General features: G+C 40.5%; 8 non-coding genes across 8 annotated transcripts; all 8 read right to left on the bottom strand.

Moving 5' to 3' along the window:
- Positions 1–1,115: 1,115 nt before the first annotated feature.
- Positions 1,116–1,197, bottom strand: TRNAS-AGA (transfer RNA serine (anticodon AGA)). Its single transcript has one exon. It is a non-coding gene; the product is annotated as a tRNA-Ser (tRNA).
- Positions 1,198–3,609: 2,412 nt separating this feature from the next.
- Positions 3,610–3,681, bottom strand: TRNAH-GUG (transfer RNA histidin (anticodon GUG)). The gene has a single exon. It is a non-coding gene; the product is annotated as a tRNA-His (tRNA).
- Positions 3,682–4,962: 1,281 nt separating this feature from the next.
- On the bottom strand, positions 4,963–5,044 carry TRNAS-AGA (transfer RNA serine (anticodon AGA)). The gene has a single exon. It is a non-coding gene; the product is annotated as a tRNA-Ser (tRNA).
- A 2,584-nt stretch (positions 5,045–7,628) lies between these two features.
- Positions 7,629–7,700, bottom strand: TRNAH-GUG (transfer RNA histidin (anticodon GUG)). The gene has a single exon. It is a non-coding gene; the product is annotated as a tRNA-His (tRNA).
- Positions 7,701–8,981: 1,281 nt separating this feature from the next.
- On the bottom strand, positions 8,982–9,063 carry TRNAS-AGA (transfer RNA serine (anticodon AGA)). Its single transcript has one exon. It is a non-coding gene; the product is annotated as a tRNA-Ser (tRNA).
- Positions 9,064–13,001: 3,938 nt separating this feature from the next.
- TRNAS-AGA (transfer RNA serine (anticodon AGA)) lies at positions 13,002–13,083 on the bottom strand. Its single transcript has one exon. It is a non-coding gene; the product is annotated as a tRNA-Ser (tRNA).
- A 2,173-nt stretch (positions 13,084–15,256) lies between these two features.
- TRNAH-GUG (transfer RNA histidin (anticodon GUG)) lies at positions 15,257–15,328 on the bottom strand. The gene has a single exon. It is a non-coding gene; the product is annotated as a tRNA-His (tRNA).
- A 1,281-nt stretch (positions 15,329–16,609) lies between these two features.
- Positions 16,610–16,691, bottom strand: TRNAC-ACA (transfer RNA cysteine (anticodon ACA)). The gene has a single exon. It is a non-coding gene; the product is annotated as a tRNA-Cys (tRNA).
- Positions 16,692–19,500: the final 2,809 nt, after the last annotated feature.

The following is a 19,500-nucleotide window of genomic DNA, read 5'->3' as shown; positions in this document are numbered from 1 at the left end:
CTTGTGAAATGCCAGGAGTCAAAGATCACACATTACACTTGCGGACCTGTGATGGGACACCAATGCAGAGAAACCCACCTGGAACAGACCTTCTATTCTGTCTATTTGACCTGCATCTTCCCTGCACCTTTCAAGCCATTTGTATGTGAAGCAAGAAAGAGTTAGAGAGTGATCCATCTACACTTTTATAGGGAGGATGTCGCCGTGACCTCCTCCCAGCTAATCATACGAACAGCAGAAAAGCAAGATAAATACACAGTTGAGGGGTGGGCTGCATGGTTATGTTTTTGAGTAATTATTGAAACTGACCTCAGTGGCTCATTAGCAGAGCTGCGGCGAATGACTGGTGCCAAATCATGATGAAGCAAGCACCATGGCTCGTAGGGGACCCACAACACGCTTTTCTTAGCTCACTGAATTAAAGTATAAACTTCCACCGTGTGTGAGTGGTAAAGGCTTGTTAATATGGTTCCTTTTCCAATTCAAGTCTGACAACAAGAGGCAGGAACCACGTGGCTTCGGAAGCTCAGGAAAGTAGCCACCAACCACAGAGAAAGAGAGAACTGGCAGTATGAGAGATGGAGAAAACAGAAGCGGGAGCAAGGAGCTCAAATGAGATTGATGGCGTTTAAATAGAGCGCGTAAAGGAACAGTTACACAGCTAAGAAATGGGAAAGACAGACTAGGGAAAAAAACACAGAAAGAGCCTGTAGATGAAATTCTCTTCCTGGGACAGCAGGTTAAGAGAAATTACACATGGAGAGGTTAAGCATGTAACACGGGGGAGAATAAAAAAGAAAATGCAGTTTTATGAAGTGTGTTTGCCAATCCAGCCAGCACTTTTGTTCTATTTCTCTCTTTGCGTCTTTTATTGGTAAAGTAACTTTCAAGTGCATGCGCAGGTATGAATGAGAGAGCAACAGTATAATAATTTGAAGCGTTTACACCAGTGCTAAAGTAGGAATGAGGTGTAGCAAAGACATGAAAGAGGTAGCGATAACAAATATGTGGAGAGGCAATAGTGACACAAAAATAAGCCACCTATTTATAAAACTGAAATGGAAGAAATACTAAAGGTTAACTTCTGAAATTGTAGCCCATAATAAAAAGATTCTCGTTGTTGGCTGGATTCGAACCTGCGCGGGGATACCCCAATGGATTTCTAGTCCATCGCCTTCACCACTCGGCCACAACAACTTACTGTAAGCTGCATGTAAATATTTTGTTTGAAAGTTTTGAAGTTTTCCCACATCAAAGTACTGATATTCTGCAATGCGCTTTTTAAAAACAATGTTTTTTTCATCATGCACGTTCTGTCCTAAAAACAAAAATTGCATGAGTATATCCTTGAAAAGCTCTATAATAAAGGGGTCTGTGAAAGATTGCTTGAATGGAAGATAAAAGAAGGCCCACTTGTCTCACCAAATGCAGTAGAGAAACCTGATGTTTTACTCATGTTATCCTTAGTTCATTTTTGTTAGACCTGGCATCCTTAAGGTGGCCTACCAGCAACCTTTTTGCTTTTCACCTCACGTTTTGCTGTATCTTTATGTTGGCCTTAGGACTCTAATCACTTTATCACTACTGTGAGAAAGTGGCTCTGTATATACTGTTCCCAAATAGGTACAGTGTGCACAGAGTCCCCAGTCCCCAGAGGTTTGGCAGAGGCTAAAGTTAGATATAACCTTACTCTCTAAAGTGGTAGCTTGCCGAGCAGTAAGGCAGTATCAGAGTACAGTGTAAAACATTTGTTGTACACACTCAGTCAGCAAATGGTCTCACACACTCAAGAACTGAACTCTAGGCCATTGGTTTGCATAAAAAAGATATTGTTGTTTTATTTTAGAACCAACAATAGGCATCAAAATATACTTTCTCAGAATGAGATGCTTTAGTTAAATACTTTGCAATTGACTTTTGCAGGTAATAGTTACAGTTTATTGCAATAGGCAACACAATTTGAATCACAATAATACATTGAGCTCAATGGGAATTTTAAGTTATATGCAAATAATTACTTTCAGGATTACTTTTCTAAATCCAGGACTGGAGCCTAGATTCAGTCCTGGGACAGTTCTTGGAAACAAGTGCGTGAATTCGTTTTAGTAACTGTTGTGATTTTTAAGCAATATTTTGCTATTTTAAAAGTTGACACTTAGAAACTTTTGCTGATCAAATTACCAATGTTATCCTATGGAAGGAAATTCACTTAGCAGGTAAGTGGGGTTATGGTTACTTTTTCTAGGTCAGTGTTGGATCCTAGATCCAGCACTACTGTACCACCTGTAAGCAGTTGAGAAACTGCGTTTAAGTTACACAGGCGATTTTTTTAAGAATATTTACATGTTTGCAAAATCGACACTTAGAAGAAATTTCACAGAAAAACAGTCAATGGTTTCCTATGGAAGAAAATTCAAGTTACGGGTAAAGTACGTTCTCGTTATTTTTGTAATCCAGTGCTGGGCTCCTAGGCTCAGTACTGGGGCATCTATCTAAAACAGGTAAACAATTACGTTTTCACAGTTGGTACGATTTTTAAAGAATATTTGTAAGTTTCAAAAATCGACACTTAGAACATTTTCAGCAAAAAGCAGGCAATGATATCCCATGGAAGGAAATTCGAGTTACTGGTAAGTACGGTTAAAATTACTTTTCAGGGTCAGTACTGAGCTCCAAGTTGCAGCACTGAGGTCTCTCCTGATAACGGGTGAGTAAATCAGAATTCGTTGTCCGGCTGATTTTAGATGAATATTTTAAAGTTCCAAAACTCCACACCACTTAGAAGAATTTCCAAGTGAAACCACTCAATGTTAGCCTATGGAAGAAAAGTGAGTTATCGGCTTTTAGGTAAGTACTCGACTGGCAGAGTTATGGTTCTGGGCATAGACTCAGGGGTCTCCCAGGGGAGTCCCAGCCTACTTGTCAAGCCTTAAACTCCCCTTTTATTACATATAATTTACCCCTAAGGTAGGCCCTAGGTAGTCCTAGGTGCATGATGCTATGTAAGTAAAAAATAAGATTTGTACTTTGGTGGTTCGCATGTCCTGTAAGTACCAAACAGTCTATTTCATTTTTCACTACTGTGAGGTCTACCCCTCTCATAGGTTAGCTCTGGGTATTCCCCTATACTTTTTATTTGGTAATTCCATATCGGAGAGGAGTAGCTTTATTTATTTATTGAAAATCCTACTTACTGGTGAGGTTGGATTTAACTTTACTATTTTAGAAATGCCACTTTTAGAGAGTGAATATTTCTCTGCACTTACTGCTCTATTTGCCTGAAACCTGGCCCCAATACACGTCTGGATTGGGCTGGGTGACAGCAAAATGTGTGCCTTCCCTCTAGAGAGCCACAACACAGGTCACTCAACTGCACCTGGGGGGTGAGCTCCGCTCCCCCTCCACCCCCAATAGGTTCAAGAACGATAATTTATGTAAGTAAATACATTATAGCTACAGCTTATAATCATGCGAGTTTAAATCATTTGTTGTTAGATGGTTTAAATATTTGAAAGGATCTGTTTTTAATAGACATTTTACAAAAACTACTGGTACATTTGCTAATTCTGTAAAATTAACACCCAACTGCCATGACATTGCCAACCACAATGCCGTGACTCGGATTCGAACCGAGGTTGCTGCAGCCACAACGCAGAGTACTAACCACTATACGATCACGGCGAGCTACTTGGGCTCAACGACAAACAGTGACATGGAGAATTTATAATTCGGAACACTCAGGGCTGTTCCTGTGATAGGCTGGATGTATTCATTGCTTCCTCATTCCTCATTCAGAGGCTGCGTCTCCTCAGTGGTTGATAGGCTGAAACCGTTTCCTGGCCGCCTGCTTGTGAAATGCCAGGAGTCAAAGATCACACATTACACTTGCGGACCTGTGATGGGACACCAATGCAGAGAAACCCACCTGGAACAGACCTTCTATTCTGTCTATTTGACCTGCATCTTCCCTGCACCTTTCAAGCCATTTTTATGTGAAGCAAGAAAGAGTTAGAGAGTGATCCATCTACACTTTTATAGGGAGGATGTCGCCGTGAGCTCCTCCCAGCTAATCACACGAACAGCAGAAAAGCAAGATAAATACACAGTTGAGGGGTGGGCTGCATGGTTATGTTTTTGAGTAATTATTGAAACTGAACTCAGTGGCTCATTAGCAGAGCTGCGGCTAATGACTGGTGCCAAATCATGATGAAGCAAGCACCATGGCTCGTAGGGGACCCACAACACGCTTTTCTTAGCTCACTGAATTAAAGTATAAACTTCCACCGTGTGTGAGTGGTAAAGGCTTGTTAATATGGTTCCTTTTCCAATTCAAGTCTGACAACAAGAGGCAGGAACCACGTGGCTTCGGAAGCTCAGGAAAGTAGCCACCAACCACAGAGAAAGAGAGAACTGGCAGTATGAGAGATGGGGAAAACAGAAGCGGGAGCAAGGAGCTCAAATGAGATTGATGGCGTTTAAATAGAGCGCGTAAAGGAACAGTTACACAGCTAAGAAATGGGAAAGACAGACTAGGGAAAAAAACACAGAAAGAGCCTGTAGATGAAATTCTCTTCCTGGGACAGCAGGTTAAGAGAAATTACACATGGAGAGGTTAAGCATGTAACACGGGGGAGAATAAAAAAGAAAATGCAGTTTTATGAAGTGTGTTTGCCAATCCAGCCAGCACTTTTGTTCTATTTCTCTCTTTGCGTCTTTTATTGGTAAAGTAACTTTCAAGTGCATGCGCAGGTATGAATGAGAGAGCAACAGTATAATAATTTGAAGCGTTTACACCAGTGCTAAAGTAGGAATGAGGTGTAGCAAAGACATGAAAGAGGTAGCGATAACAAATATGTGGAGAGGCAATAGTGACACAAAAATAAGCCACCTATTTATAAAACTGAAATGGAAGAAATACTAAAGGTTAACTTCTGAAATTGTAGCCCATAATAAAAAGATTCTCGTTGTTGGCTGGATTCAAACCTGCGCGGGGATACCCCAATGGATTTCTAGTCCATCGCCTTAACCACTCGGCCACAACAACTTACTGTAAGCTGCATGCAAATATTTTGTTTGAAAGTTTTGAAGTTTTCCCACATCAAAGTACTGATATTCTGCAATGCGCTTTTTAAAAACAATGTTTTTTTCATCATGCACGTTCTGTCCTAAAAACAAAAATTGCATGAGTATATCTCTGGATCTGTAAAAGGATACGCTTGCATTCAAACTCTCTTGAGGCACTCAATTTTTTGGACCCTGTTGCACTCTGTTTTTGCGCTGCTTTTAGTCTATGACCCATATTACAGAAGTCAACCATCTCTGAGTATTTGGGACTCCTTTGTAAGTGCCTTATCTTTAATCCTTGAAAAGCTCTATAATAAAGGGGTCTGTGAAAGATTGCTTGAATGGAAGATAAAAGAAGGCCCACTTGTCTCACCAAATGCAGTAGAGAAACCTGATGTTTTACTCATGTTATCCTTAGTTCATTTTTGTTAGACCTGGCATCCTTAAGGTGGCCTACCAGCAACCTTTTTGCTTTTCACCTCACGTTTTGCTGTATCTTTATGTTGGCCTTAGGACTCTAATCACTTTATCACTACTGTGAGAAAGTGGCTCTGTATATACTGTTCCCAAATAGGTACAGTGTGCACAGAGTCCCCAGTCCCCAGAGGTTTGGCAGAGGCTAAAGTTAGATATAACCTTACTCTCTAAAGTGGTAGCTTGCCGAGCAGTAAGGCAGTATCAGAGTACAGTGTAAAACATTTGTTGTACACACTCAGTCAGCAAATGGTCTCACACACTCAAGAACTGAACTCTAGGCCATTGGTTTGCATAAAAAAGATATTGTTGTTTTATTTTAGAACCAACAATAGGTATCAAAATATACTTTCTCAGAATGAGATGCTTTAGTTAAATACTTTGCAATAGGCAATTGACTTTTGCAGGTAATAGTTACAGTTTATTGCAATAGTGAACACAATTTGAATCACAATAACACATTGAGCTCAATGGGAATTTTAAGTTATATGCAATTAATTACTTTCAGGATTACTTTTCTAAATCCAGGACTGGATCCTAGATTCAGTCCTGGGACAGTTCTTGGAAACAAGTGAGTAAATTCGTTTTAGTTACTGTTGTGATTTTTAAGAAATATTTTGCTATTTTAAAAGTTGACACTTAGAAACTTTTGCTGATCAAATTACCAATGTTATCCTATGGAAGGAAATTCACTTAGCAGGTAAGTGGGGTTATGGTTACTTTTTCTAGGTCAGTGTTGGATCCTAGATCCAGCACTACTGTACCACCTGTAAGCAGTTGAGAAACTGCGTTTAAGTTATACAGGCGATTTTTAAGGAATATTTACATGTTTGCAAAATCGACACTTAGAAGAAATTTCACAGAAAAACAGTCAATGGTTTCCTATGGAAAAAAATTCAAGTTACGGGTAAAGTACGTTCTCGTTACTTTTGTAATCCAGTGCTGGGCTCCTAGGCTCAGTACTGGGACATCTATCCAAAACAGGTAAACAATTACGTTTTCACAGTTGGTATGATTTTTAAAGAATATTTGTAAGTTTCAAAAATCGACACTTAGAAAATTTTGAGCAAAAAGCAGGCAATGATATCCCATGGAAGGACATTCGAGTTACTGGTAAGTACGGTTAAAATTACTTTTCAGGGTCAGTACTGAGCTCCAAGATGCAGCACTGAGGTCTCTCCTGATAACGGGTGAGTAAATCAGAATTCGTTGTTCGGCTGATTTTAGATGAATATTTTAAAGTTCCAAAACTCCACACCACTTAGAAGAATTTCCAAGTGAAACCACTCAATGTTAGCCTATGGAAGAAAAGTGAGTTATCGGCTTTTAGGTAAGTACTCGACTGGCAGAGTTATGGTTCTGGGCATAGACTCAGGGGTCTCCCAGGGGAGTCCCAGCCTACTTGCCAAGCCTTAAACTCCCCTTTTAGTACATATAATTTACCCCTAAGGTAGGCCCTAGGTAGTCCTAGGTGCATGATGCTATGTAAGTAAAAAATAAGATAAACTTTGGTGGTTCGCATGTCCTGTAAGTACCAAACAGTCTATTTCATTTTTCACTACTGTGAGGTCTACCCCTCTCATAGGTTAGCTCTGGGTATTCCCCTATACTTTTTATTTGGTAATTCCATATCGGAGAGGAGTAGCTTTATTTATTTATTGAAAATCCTACTTACTGGTGAGGTTGGATTTAACTTTACTATTTTAGAAATGCCACTTTTAGAGAGTGAACATTTCTCTGCACTTACTGCTCTATTTGCCTGAAACCTGGCCCCAATACACGTCTGGATTGGGCTGGGTGACAGCAAAATTTGTGCCTTCCCTCTAGAGAGCCACAACACAGGTCACTCAACTGCACCTGGGGGGTGAGCTCCGCTCCCCCTCCACCCCCAATAGGTTCAAGAACAATAATTTATGTAAGTAAATACATTATAGCTACAGCTTATAATCATGCGAGTTTAAATCATTTGTTGTTAGATGGTTTAAATATTTGAAAGGATCTGTTTTTAATAGACATTTTACAAAAACTACTGGTACATTTGCTAATTCTGTAAAATTAACACCCAACTGCCATGACATTGCCAACAACAATGCCGTGACTCGGATTCGAACCGAGGTTGCTGCGGCCACAACGCAGAGTACTAACCACTATACGATCACGGCGAGCTACTTGGGCTCAACGACAAACAGTGACATGGAGAATTTATAATTCGGAACACTCAGGGCTGTTCCTGTGATAGGCTGGATGTATTCATTGCTTCCTCATTCCTCATTCAGAGGCTGCGTCTCCTCAGTAGTTGATAGGCTGAAACCGTTTCCTGGCCGCCTGCTTGTGAAATGCCAGGAGTCAAAGATCACACATTACACTTGCGGACCTGTGATGGGACACCAATGCAGAGAAACCCACCTGGAACAGACCTTCTATTCTGTCTATTAGACCTGCATCTTCCCTGCACCTTTCAAGCCATTTGTATGTGAAGCAAGAAAGAGTTAGAGAGTGATCCATCTACACTTTTATAGGGAGGATGTCGCCGTGAGCTCCTCCCAGCTAATCACACGAACAGCAGAAAAGCAAGATAAATACACAGTTGAGGGGTGGGCTGCATGGTTATGTTTTTGAGTAATTATTGAAACTGACCTCAGTGGCTCATTAGCAGAGCTGCGGCTAATGACTGGTGCCAAATCATGATGAAGCAAGCACCATGGCTCGTAGGGGACCCACAACACGCTTTTCTTAGCTCACTGAATTAAAGTATAAACTTCCGCCGTGTGTGAGTGGTAAAGGCTTGTTAATATGGTTCCTTTTCCAATTCAAGTCTGACAACAAGAAGCAGGAACCACGTGGCTTCGGAAGCTCAGGAAAGTAGCCACCAACCACAGAGAAAGAGAGAACTGGCAGTATGAGAGGTGGAGAAAACAGAAGCGGGAGCAAGGAGCTCAAATGAGATTGATGGCGTTTAAATAGAGCGCGTAAAGGAACAGTTACACAGCTAAGAAATGGGAAAGACAGACTAGGGAAAAAAACACAGAAAGAGCCTGTAGATGAAATTCTCTTCCTGGGACAGCAGGTTAAGAGAAATTACACATGGAGAGGTTAAGCATGTAACACGGGGGAGAATAAAAAAGAAAATGCAGTTTTATGAAGTGTGTTTGCCAATCCAGCCAGCACTTTTGTTCTATTTCTCTCTTTGCGTCTTTTATTGGTAAAGTAACTTTCAAGTGCATGCGCAGGTATGAATGAGAGAGCAACGGTATAATAATTTGAAGCGTTTACACCAGTGCTAAAGTAGGAATGAGGTGTAGCAAAGACATGAAAGAGGTAGCGATAACAAATATGTGGAGAGGCAATAGTGACACAAAAATAAGCCACCTATTTATAAAACTGAAATGGAAGAAATACTAAAGGTTAACTTCTGAAATTGTAGCCCATAATAAAAAGATTCTCGTTGTTGTCAGGATTCGAAACTGCGCGGGGATACCCCAATGGATTTCTAGTCCATCGCCTTAACCACTCGGCCACAACAACTTACTGTAAGCTGCATGCAAATATTTTGTTTGAAAGTTTTGAAGTTTTCCCACATCAAAGTACTGATATTCTGCAATGCGCTTTTTAAAAACAATGTTTTTTTCATCATGCATGTTCTGTCCTAAAAACAAAAATTGCATGAGTATATCTCTGGATCTGTAAAAGGATACGCTTGCATTCAAACTCTCTTGTGGCACTCAATTTTTTGGACCCTGTTGCACTCTGTTTTTGCGCTGCTTTTAGTCTATGACCCATATTACAGAAGTCAACCATCTCTGAGTATTTGGGACTCCTTTGTAAGTGCCTTATCTTTAATCCTTGAAAAGCTCTATAATAAAGGGGTCTGTCAAAGATTGCTTGAATGGAAGATAAAAGAAGGCCCACTTGTCTCACCAAATGCAGTAGAGAAACCTGATGTTTTACTCATGTTATCCTTAGTTCATTTTTGTTAGACCTGGCATCCTTAAGGTGGCCTACCAGCAACCTTTTTGCTTTTCACCTCACGTTTTGCTGTATCTTTATGTTGGCCTTAGGACTCTAATCACTTTATCACTACTGTGAGAAAGTGGCTCTGTATATACTGTTCCCAAATAGGTACAGTGTGCACAGAGTCCCCAGTCCCCAGAGGTTTGGCAGAGGCTAAAGTTAGATATAACCTTACTCTCTAAAGTGGTAGCTTGCCGAGCAGTAAGGCAGTATCAGAGTACAGTGTAAAACATTTGTTGTACACACTCAGTCAGCAAATGGTCTCACACACTCAAGAACTGAACTCTAGGCCATTGGTTTGCATAAAAAAGATATTGTTGTTTTATTTTAGAACCAACAATAGGTATCAAAATATACTTTCTCAGAATGAGATGCTTTAGTTAAATACTTTGCAATAGGCAATTGACTTTTGCAGGTAATAGTTACAGTTTATTGCAATAGGCAACACAATTTGAATCACAATAATACATTGAGCTCAATGGGAATTTTAAGTTATATGCAATTAATTACTTTCAGGATTACTTTTCTAAATCCAGGACTGGATCCTAGATTCAGTCCTGGGACAGTTCTTGGAAACAAGTGAGTAAATTCGTTTTAGTAACTGTTGTGATTTTTAAGCAATATTTTGCTATTTTAAAAGTTGACACTTAGAAACTTTTGCTGATCAAATTACCAATGTTATCCTATGGAAGGAAATTCACTTAGCAGGTAAGTGGGGTTATGGTTACTTTTTCTAGGTCAGTGTTGGATCCTAGATCCAGCACTACTGTACCACCTGTAAGCAGTTGAGAAACTGCGTTTAAGTTATACAGGCGATTTTTTTAAGAATATTTACATGTTTGCAAAATCGACACTTAGACGAAATTTCACAGAAAAACAGTCAATGGTTTCCTATGGAAGAAAATTCAAGTTACGGGTAAAGTACGTTCTCGTTATTTTTGTAATCCAGTGCTGGGCTCCTAGGCTCAGTACTGGGACATCTATCTAAAACAGGTAAACAATTACGTTTTCACAGTTGGTACGATTTTTAAAGAATATTTGTAAGTTTCAAAAATCGACACTTAAAACATTTTCAGCAAAAAGCAGGCAATGATATCCCATGGAAGGAAATTCGAGTTACTGGTAAGTACGGTTAAAATTACTTTTCAGGGTCAGTACTGAGCTCCAAGATGCAGCACTGAGGTCTCTCCTGATAACGGGTGAGTAAATCAGAATTCGTTGTCCGGCTGATTTTGGATGAATATTTTAAAGTTCCAAAACTCCACACCACTTAGAAGAATTTCCAAGTGAAACCACTCAATGTTAGCCTATGGAAGAAAAGTGAGTTATCGGCTTTTAGGTAAGTACTCCACTGGCAGAGTTATGGTTCTGGGCATAGACCAGGGGTCTCCCAGGGGAGTCCCAGCCTACTTGCCAAGCCTTAAACTCCCCTTTTATTACATATAATTTACCCCTAAGGTAGGCCCTAGGTAGTCCTAGGTGCATGATGCTATGTAAGTAAAAAATAAGATATGTACTTTGGTGGTTCGCATGTCCTGTAAGTACCAAACAGTCTATTTCATTTTTCACTACTGTGAGGTCTACCCCTCTCATAGGTTAGCACTGGGTATTCCCCTATACTTTTTATTTGGTAATTCCATATCGGAGAGGAGTAGCTTTATTTATTTATTGAAAATCCTACTTACTGGTGAGGTTGGATTTAACTTTACTATTTTAGAAATGCCACTTTTAGAGAGTGAATATTTCTCTGCACTTACTGCTCTATTTGCCTGAAACCTGGCCCGATACACGTCTGGATTGGGCTGGGTGACAGCAAAATTTGTGCCTTCCCTCTAGAGAGCCACAACACAGGTCACTCAACTGCACCTGGGGGGTGAGCTCCGCTCCCCCTCCACCCCCAATAGGTTCAAGAACGATAATTTATGTAAGTAAATACATTATAGCTACAGCTTATAATCATGCGAGTTTAAATCATTTGTTGTTAGATGGTTTAAATATTTGAAAGGATCTGTTTTTAATAGACATTTTACAAAAACTACTGGTACATTTGCTAATTCTGTAAAATTCACACCCAAATGCCATGACATTGCCAACCACAATGCCGTGACTCGGATTCAAACCGAGGTTGCTGCAGCCACAACGCAGAGTACTAACCACTATACGATCACGGCGAGCTACTTGGGCTCAACGACAAGCAGTGACATGGAGAATTTAAAATTCGGAACACTCAGGGCTGTTCCTGTGATAGGCTGGATGTATTCATTGCTTCCTCATTCCTCATTCAGAGGCTGCGTCTCCTCAGTGGTTGATAGGCTGAAACCGTTTCCTGGCCGCCTGCTTGTGAAATGCCAGGAGTAAAAGATCACACATTACACTTGCAGACCTGTGATGGGACACCAATGCAGAGAAACCCACCTGGAACAGACCTTCTATTCTGTCTATTAGACCTGCATCTTCCCTGCACCTTTCAAGCCATTTGTATGTGAAGCAAGAAAGAGTTAGAGAGTGATCTATCTACACTTGTATAGGGAGGATGTCGCCGTGAGCTCCTCCCAGCTAATCACACAAACAGCAGAAAAGCAAGATAAATACACAGTTGAGGGGTGGGCTGCATGGTTATGTTTTTGAGTAATTATTGAAACTGACCTCAGTGGCTCATTAGCAGAGCTGCGGCTAATGACTGGTGCCAAATCATGATGAAGCAAGCACCATGGCTCGTAGGGGACCCACAACAAGCTTTTCATAGCTCACTGAATTAAAGTATAAACTTCCACCGTGTGTGAGTGGTAAAGGCTTGTTAATATGGTTCCTTTTCCAATTCAAGTCTGACAACAAGAGGCAGGAACCACGTGGCTTCGGAAGCTCAGGAAAGTAGCCACCAACCACAGAGAAAGAGAGAACTGGCAGTATGAGAGATGGAGAAAACAGAAGCAGGAGCAAGGAGCTCAAATGAGATTGATGGCGTTTAAATAGAGCGCGTAAAGGAACAGTTACACAGCTAAGAAATGGGAAAGACAGACTAGGGAAAAAAACACAGAAAGAGCCTGTAGATGAAATTCTCTTCCTGGGACAGCAGGTTAAGAGAAATTACACATGGAGAGGTTAAGCATGTAACACGGGGGAGAATAAAAAAGAAAATGCAGTTTTATGAAGTGTGTTTGCCAATCCAGCCAGCACTTTTGTTCTATTTCTCTCTTTGCGTCTTTTATTGGTAAAGTAACTTTCAAGTGCATGCGCAGGTATGAATGAGAGAGCAACAGTATAATAATTTGAAGCGTTTACACCAGTGCTAAAGTAGGAATGAGGTGTAGCAAAGACATGAAAGAGGTAGCGATAACAAATATGTCGAGAGGCAATAGTGACGCAAAAATAAGCCACCTATTTATAAAACTGAAATGGAAGAAATACTAAAGGTTAACTTCTGAAATTGTAGCCCATAATAAAAAGATTCTCGTTGTTGGCAGGATTCGAACCTGCGCGGGGATACCCCAATGGATTTCTAGTCCATCGCCTTAAGCACTCGGCCACAACAACTTACTGTAAGCTGCATGCAAATATTTTGTTTGAAAGTTTTGAAGTTTTCCCACATCAAAGTACTGATATTCTGCAATGCGCTTTTTAAAAACAATGTTTTTTTCATCATGCACGTTCTGTCCTAAAAACAAAAATTGCATGAGTATATCTCTGGATCTGTAAAAGGATACGCTTGCATTCAAACTCTCTTGTGGCACTCAATTTTTTGGACCCTGTTGCACTCTGTTTTTGCGCTGCTTTTAGTCTATGACCCATATTACAGAAGTCAACCATCTCTGAGTATTTGGGACTCCTTTGTAAGTGCCTTATCTTTAATCCTTGAAAAGCTCTATAATAAAGGGGTCTGTCAAAGATTGCTTGAATGGAAGATAAAAGAAGGCCCACTTGTCTCACCAAATGCAGTAGAGAAACCTGATGTTTTACTCATGTTATCCTTAGTTCATTTTTGTTAGACCTGGCATCCTTAAGGTGGCCTACCAGCAACCTTTTTGCTTTTCACCTCACGTTTTGCTGTATCTTTATGTTGGCCTTAGGACTCTAATCACTTTATCACTACTGTGAGAAAGTGGCTCTGTATATACTGTTCCCAAATAGGTACAGTGTGCACAGAGTCCCCAGTCCCCAGAGGTTTGGCAGAGGCTAAAGTTAGATATAACCTTACTCTCTAAAGTGGTAGCTTGCCGAGCAGTAAGGCAGTATCAGAGTACAGTGTAAAACATTTGTTGTACACACTCAGTCAGCAAATGGTCTCACACACTCAAGAACTGAACTCTAGGCCATTGGTTTGCATAAAAAAGATATTGTTGTTTTATTTTAGAACCAACAATAGGTATCAAAATATACTTTCTCAGAATGAGATGCTTTAGTTAAATACTTTGCAATAGGCAATTGACTTTTGCAGGTAATAGTTACAGTTTATTGCAATAGTGAACACAATTTGAATCACAATAACACATTGAGCTCAATGGGAATTTTAAGTTATATGCAATTAATTACTTTCAGGATTACTTTTCTAAATCCAGGACTGGATCCTAGATTCAGTCCTGGGACAGTTCTTGGAAACAAGTGAGTAAATTCGTTTTAGTTACTGTTGTGATTTTTAAGCAATATTTTGCTATTTTAAAAGTTGACACTTAGAAACTTATGCTGATCAAATTACCAATGTTATCCTATGGAAGGAAATTCACTGAGCAGGTAAGTGGGGTTATGGTTACTTTTTCTAGGTCAGTGTTGGATCCTAGATCCAGCACTACTGTACCACCTGTAAGCAGTTGAGAAACTGCGTTTAAGTTATACAGGCGATTTTTAAGGAATATTTACATGTTTGCAAAATCGACACCACTTAGAAGAATTTCCAAGTGAAACCACTCAATGTTAGCCTATGGAAGAAAAGTGAGTCATCGGCTTTTAGGTAAGTACTCGACTGGCAGAGTTATGGTTCTGGGCATAGACTCAGGGGTCTCCCAGGGGAGTCCCAGCCTACTTGCCAAGCCTTAAACTCCCCTTTTATTACATATAATTTACCCCTAAGGTAGGCCCTAGGTAGTCCTAGGTGCATGATGCTATGTAAGTAAAAAATAAGATATGTACTTTGGTGGTTCGCATGTCCTGTAGGTACCAAACAGTCTATTTCATTTTTCACTACTGTGAGGTCTACCCCTCTCATAGGTTAGCTCCGGGTGTTCCCCTATACTTTTCATTTGGTAATTCCATATCGGAGAGGAGTAGCTTTATTTATTTATTGAAAATCCTACTTACTGGTGAGGTTGGATTTAACTTTACTATTTTAGAAATGCCACTTTTAGAGAGTGAACATTTCTCTGCACTTACTGCTCTATTTGCCTGAAACCTGGCCCCAATACTCGTCTGGATTGGGCTGGGTGACAGCAAAATTTGTGCCTTCCCTCTAGAGAGCCACAACACAGGTCACTCAACTGCACCTGGGGGGTGAGCTCTGCTCCCCCTCCACCCCCAATAGGTTCAAGAATGATAATTTATGTAAGTAAATACATTATAGCTACAGCTTATAATCATGCGAGTTTAAATCATTTGTTGTTAGATGGTTTAAATATTTGAAAGGATCTGTTTTTAATAGACATTTTACAAAAACTACTGGTACATTTGCTAATTCTGTAAAATTAACACCCAACTGCCATGACATTGCCAACCACAATGCCGTGACTCGGATTCGAACCGAGGTTGCTGCGGCCACAACGCAGAGTACTAACCACTATACGATCACGGCGAGCTACTTGGGCTCAACGACAAACAGTGACATGGAGAATTTAAAATTCGGAACACTCAGGGCTGTTCCTGTGATAGGCTGGATGTATTCATTGCTTCCTCATTCCTCATTCAGAGGCTGCGTCTCCTCAGTGGTTGATAGGCTGAAACCGTTTCCTGGCCGCCTGCTTGTGAAATGCCAGGAGTAAAAGATCACACATTACACTTGCGGACCTGTGATGGGACACCAATGCAGAGAAACCCACCTGGAACAGACCTTCTATTCTGTCTATTAGACCTGCATCTTCCCTGCACCTTTCAAGCCATTTGTATGTGAAGCAAGAAAGAGTTAGAGAGTGATCCATCTACACTTGTATAGGGAGGATGTCGCCGTGAGCTCCTCCCAGCTAATCACACAAACAGCAGAAAAGCAAGATAAATACACAGTTGAGGGGTGGGCTGCATGGTTATGTTTTTGAGTAATTATTGAAACTGACCTCAGTGGCTCATTAGCAGAGCTGCGGCTAATGACTGGTGCCAAATCATGATGAAGCAAGCACCATGGCTCGTAGGGGACCCACAACACGCTTTTCTTAGCTCACTGAATTAAAGTATAAACTTCCACCGTGTGTGAGTGGTAAAGGCTTGTTAATATGGTTCCTTTTCCAATTCAAGTCTGACAACAAGAGGCAGGAACCACGTGGCTTCGGAAGCTCAGGAAAGTAGCCACCAACCACAGAGAAAGAGAGAACTGGCAGTATGAGAGATGGAGAAAACAGAAGCAGGAGCAAGGAGCTCAAATGAGATTGATGGCGTTTAAATAGAGCGCGTAAATGAACAGTTACACAGCTAAGAAATGGGAAAGACAGACTAGGGAAAAAAACACAGAAAGAGCCTGTAGATGAAATTCTCTTCCTGGGACAGCAGGTTAAGAGAAATTACACATGGAGAGGTTAAGCATGTAACACGGAGGAGAATAAAAAAGAAAATGCAGTTTTATGAAGTGTGTTTGCCAATCCAGCCAGCACTTTTGTTCTATTTCTCTCTTTGCGTCTTTTATTGGTAAAGTAACTTTCAAGTGCATGCGCAGGTATGAATGAGAGAGCAACAGTATAATAATTTGAAGCGTTTACACCAGTGCTAAAGTAGGAATGAGGTGTAGCAAAGACATGAAAGAGGTAGCGATAACAAATATGTCGAGAGGCAATAGTGACACAAAAATAAGCCACCTATTTATAAAACTGAAATGGAAGAAATACTAAAGGTTAACTTCTGAAATTGTAGCCCATAATAAAAAGATTCTCGTTGTTGGCAGGATTCGAACCTGCGCGGGGATACCCCAATGGATTTGTAGTCCATCGCCTTAACCACTCGGCCACAACAACTCACTGTAAGCTGCATGCAAATATTTTGTTTGAAAGTTTTGAAGTTTTCCCACATCAAAGTACTGATATTCTGCAATGCGCTTTTTAAAAACAATGTTTTTTTCATCATGCACGTTCTGTCCTAAAAACAAAAATTGCATGAGTATATCTCTGGATCTGTAAAAGGATACGCTTGCATTCAAACTCTCTTGTGGCACTCAATTTTTTGGACCCTGTTGCACTCTGTTTTTGCGCTGCTTTTAGTCTATGACCCATATTACAGAATTCAACCATCTCTGAGTATTTGGGACTCCTTTGTAAGTGCCTTATCTTTAATCCTTGAAAAGCTCTATAATAAAGGGGTCTGTCAAAGATTGCTTGAATGGAAGATAAAAGAAGGCCCACTTGTCTCACCAAATGCAGTAGAGAAACCTGATGTTTTACTCATGTTATCCTTAGTTCATTTTTGTTAGACCTGGCATCCTTAAGGTGGCCTACCAGCAACCTTTTTGCTTTTCACCTCACGTTTTGCTGTATCTTTATGTTGGCCTTAGGACTCTAATCACTTTATCACTACTGTGAGAAAGTGGCTCTGTATATACTGTTCCCAAATAGGTACAGTGTGCACAGAGTCCCCAGTCCCCAGAGGTTTGGCAGAGGCTAAAGTTAGATATAACCTTACTCTCTAAAGTGGTAGCTTGCCGAGCAGTAAGGCAGTATCAGAGTACAGTGTAAAACATTTGTTGTACACACTCAGTCAGCAAATGGTCTCACACACTCAAGAACTGAACTCTAGGCCATTGGTTTGCATAAAAAAGATATTGTTGTTTTATTTTAGAACCAACAATAGGTATCAAAATATACTTTCTCAGAATGAGATGCTTTAGTTAAATACTTTGCAATAGGCAATTGACTTTTGCAGGTAATAGTTACAGTTTATTGCAATAGTGAACACAATTTGAATCACAATAACACATTGAGCTCAATGGGAATTTTAAGTTATATGCAATTAATTACTTTCAGGATTACTTTTCTAAATCCAGGACTGGATCCTAGATTCAGTCCTGGGACAGTTCTTGGAAACAAGTGAGTAAATTCGTTTTAGTTACTGTTGTGATTTTTAAGAAATATTTTGCTATTTTAAAAGTTGACACTTAGAAACTTTTGCTGATCAAATTACCAATGTTATCCTATGGAAGGAAATTCACTTAGCAGGTAAGTGGGGTTATGGTTACTTTTTCTAGGTCAGTGTTGGATCCTAGATCCAGCACTACTGTACCACCTGTAAGCAGTTGAGAAACTGCGTTTAAGTTATACAGGCGATTTTTAAGGAATATTTACATGTTTGCAAAATCGACACCACTTAGAAGAATTTCCAAGTGAAACCACTCAATGTTAGCCTATGGAAGAAAAGTGAGTCATCGGCTTTTAGGTAAGTACTCGACTGGCAGAGTTATGGTTCTGGGCATAGACTCAGGGGTCTCCCAGGGGAGTCCCAGCCTACTTGCCAAGCCTTAAACTCCCCTTTTATTACATATAATTTACCCCTAAGGTAGGCCCTAGGTAGTCCTAGGTGCATGATGCTATGTAAGTAAAAAATAAGATATGTACTTTGGTGGTTCGCATGTCCTGTAGGTACCAAACAGTCTATTTCATTTTTCACTACTGTGAGGTCTACCCCTCTCATAGGTTAGCTCCGGGTGTTCCCCTTTACTTTTCATTTGGTAATTCCATATCGGAGAGGAGTAGCTTTATTTATTTATTGAAAATCCTACTTACTGGTGAGGTTGGATTTAACTTTACTATTTTAGAAATGCCACTTTTAGAGAGTGAACATTTCTCTGCACTTACTGCTCTATTTGCCTGAAACCTGGCCCCAATACTCCTCTGGATTGGGCTGGGTGACAGCAAAATTTGTGCCTTCCCTCTAGAGAGCCACAACACAGGTCACTCAACTGCACCTGGGGGGTGAGCTCTGCTCCCCCTCCACCCCCAATAGGTTCAAGAATGATAATTTATGTAAGTAAATACATTATAGCTACAGCTTATAATCATGCGAGTTTAAATCATTTGTTGTTAGATGGTTTAAATATTTGAAAGGATCTGTTTTTAATAGACATTTTACAAAAACTACTGGTACATTTGCTAATTCTGTAAAATTAACACCCAACTGCCATGACATTGCCAACCACAATGCCGTGACGCAGATTCGAACCGAGGTTGCTGCGGCCACAACGCAGAGTACTAACCACTATACAATCACGGCGAGCTACTTGGGCTCAACGACAAACAGTGACATGGAGAATTTAAAATTCGGAACACTCAGGGCTGTTCCTGTGATAGGCTGGATGTATTCATTGCTTCCTCATTCCTCATTCAGAGGCTGCGTCTCCTCAGTGGTTGATAGGCTGAAACCGTTTCCTGGCCGCCTGCTTGTGAAATGCCAGGAGTAAAAGATCACACATTACACTTGCGGACCTGTGATGGGACACCAATGCAGAGAAACCCACCTGGAACAGACCTTCTATTCTGTCTATTAGACCTGCATCTTCCCTGCACCTTTCAAGCCATTTGTATGTGAAGCAAGAAAGAGTTAGAGAGTGATCCATCTACACTTGTATAGGGAGGATGTCGCCGTGAGCTCCTCCCAGCTAATCACACAAACAGCAGAAAAGCAAGATAAATACACAGTTGAGGGGTGGGCTGCATGGTTATGTTTTTGAGTAATTATTGAAACTGACCTCAGTGGCTCATTAGCAGAGCTGCGGCTAATGACTGGTGCCAAATCATGATGAAGCAAGCACCATGGCTCGTAGGGGACCCACAACAC

This window comes from Triturus cristatus, chromosome 12 (genome assembly GCF_964204655.1).
Source record: "Triturus cristatus chromosome 12, aTriCri1.1, whole genome shotgun sequence".
Lineage (NCBI taxonomy): Eukaryota > Metazoa > Chordata > Amphibia > Caudata > Salamandridae > Triturus > Triturus cristatus.
The sequence above is the reverse complement of the archived record's forward strand: the minus strand, read 5'-3'. Positions and strand labels throughout refer to the sequence as shown.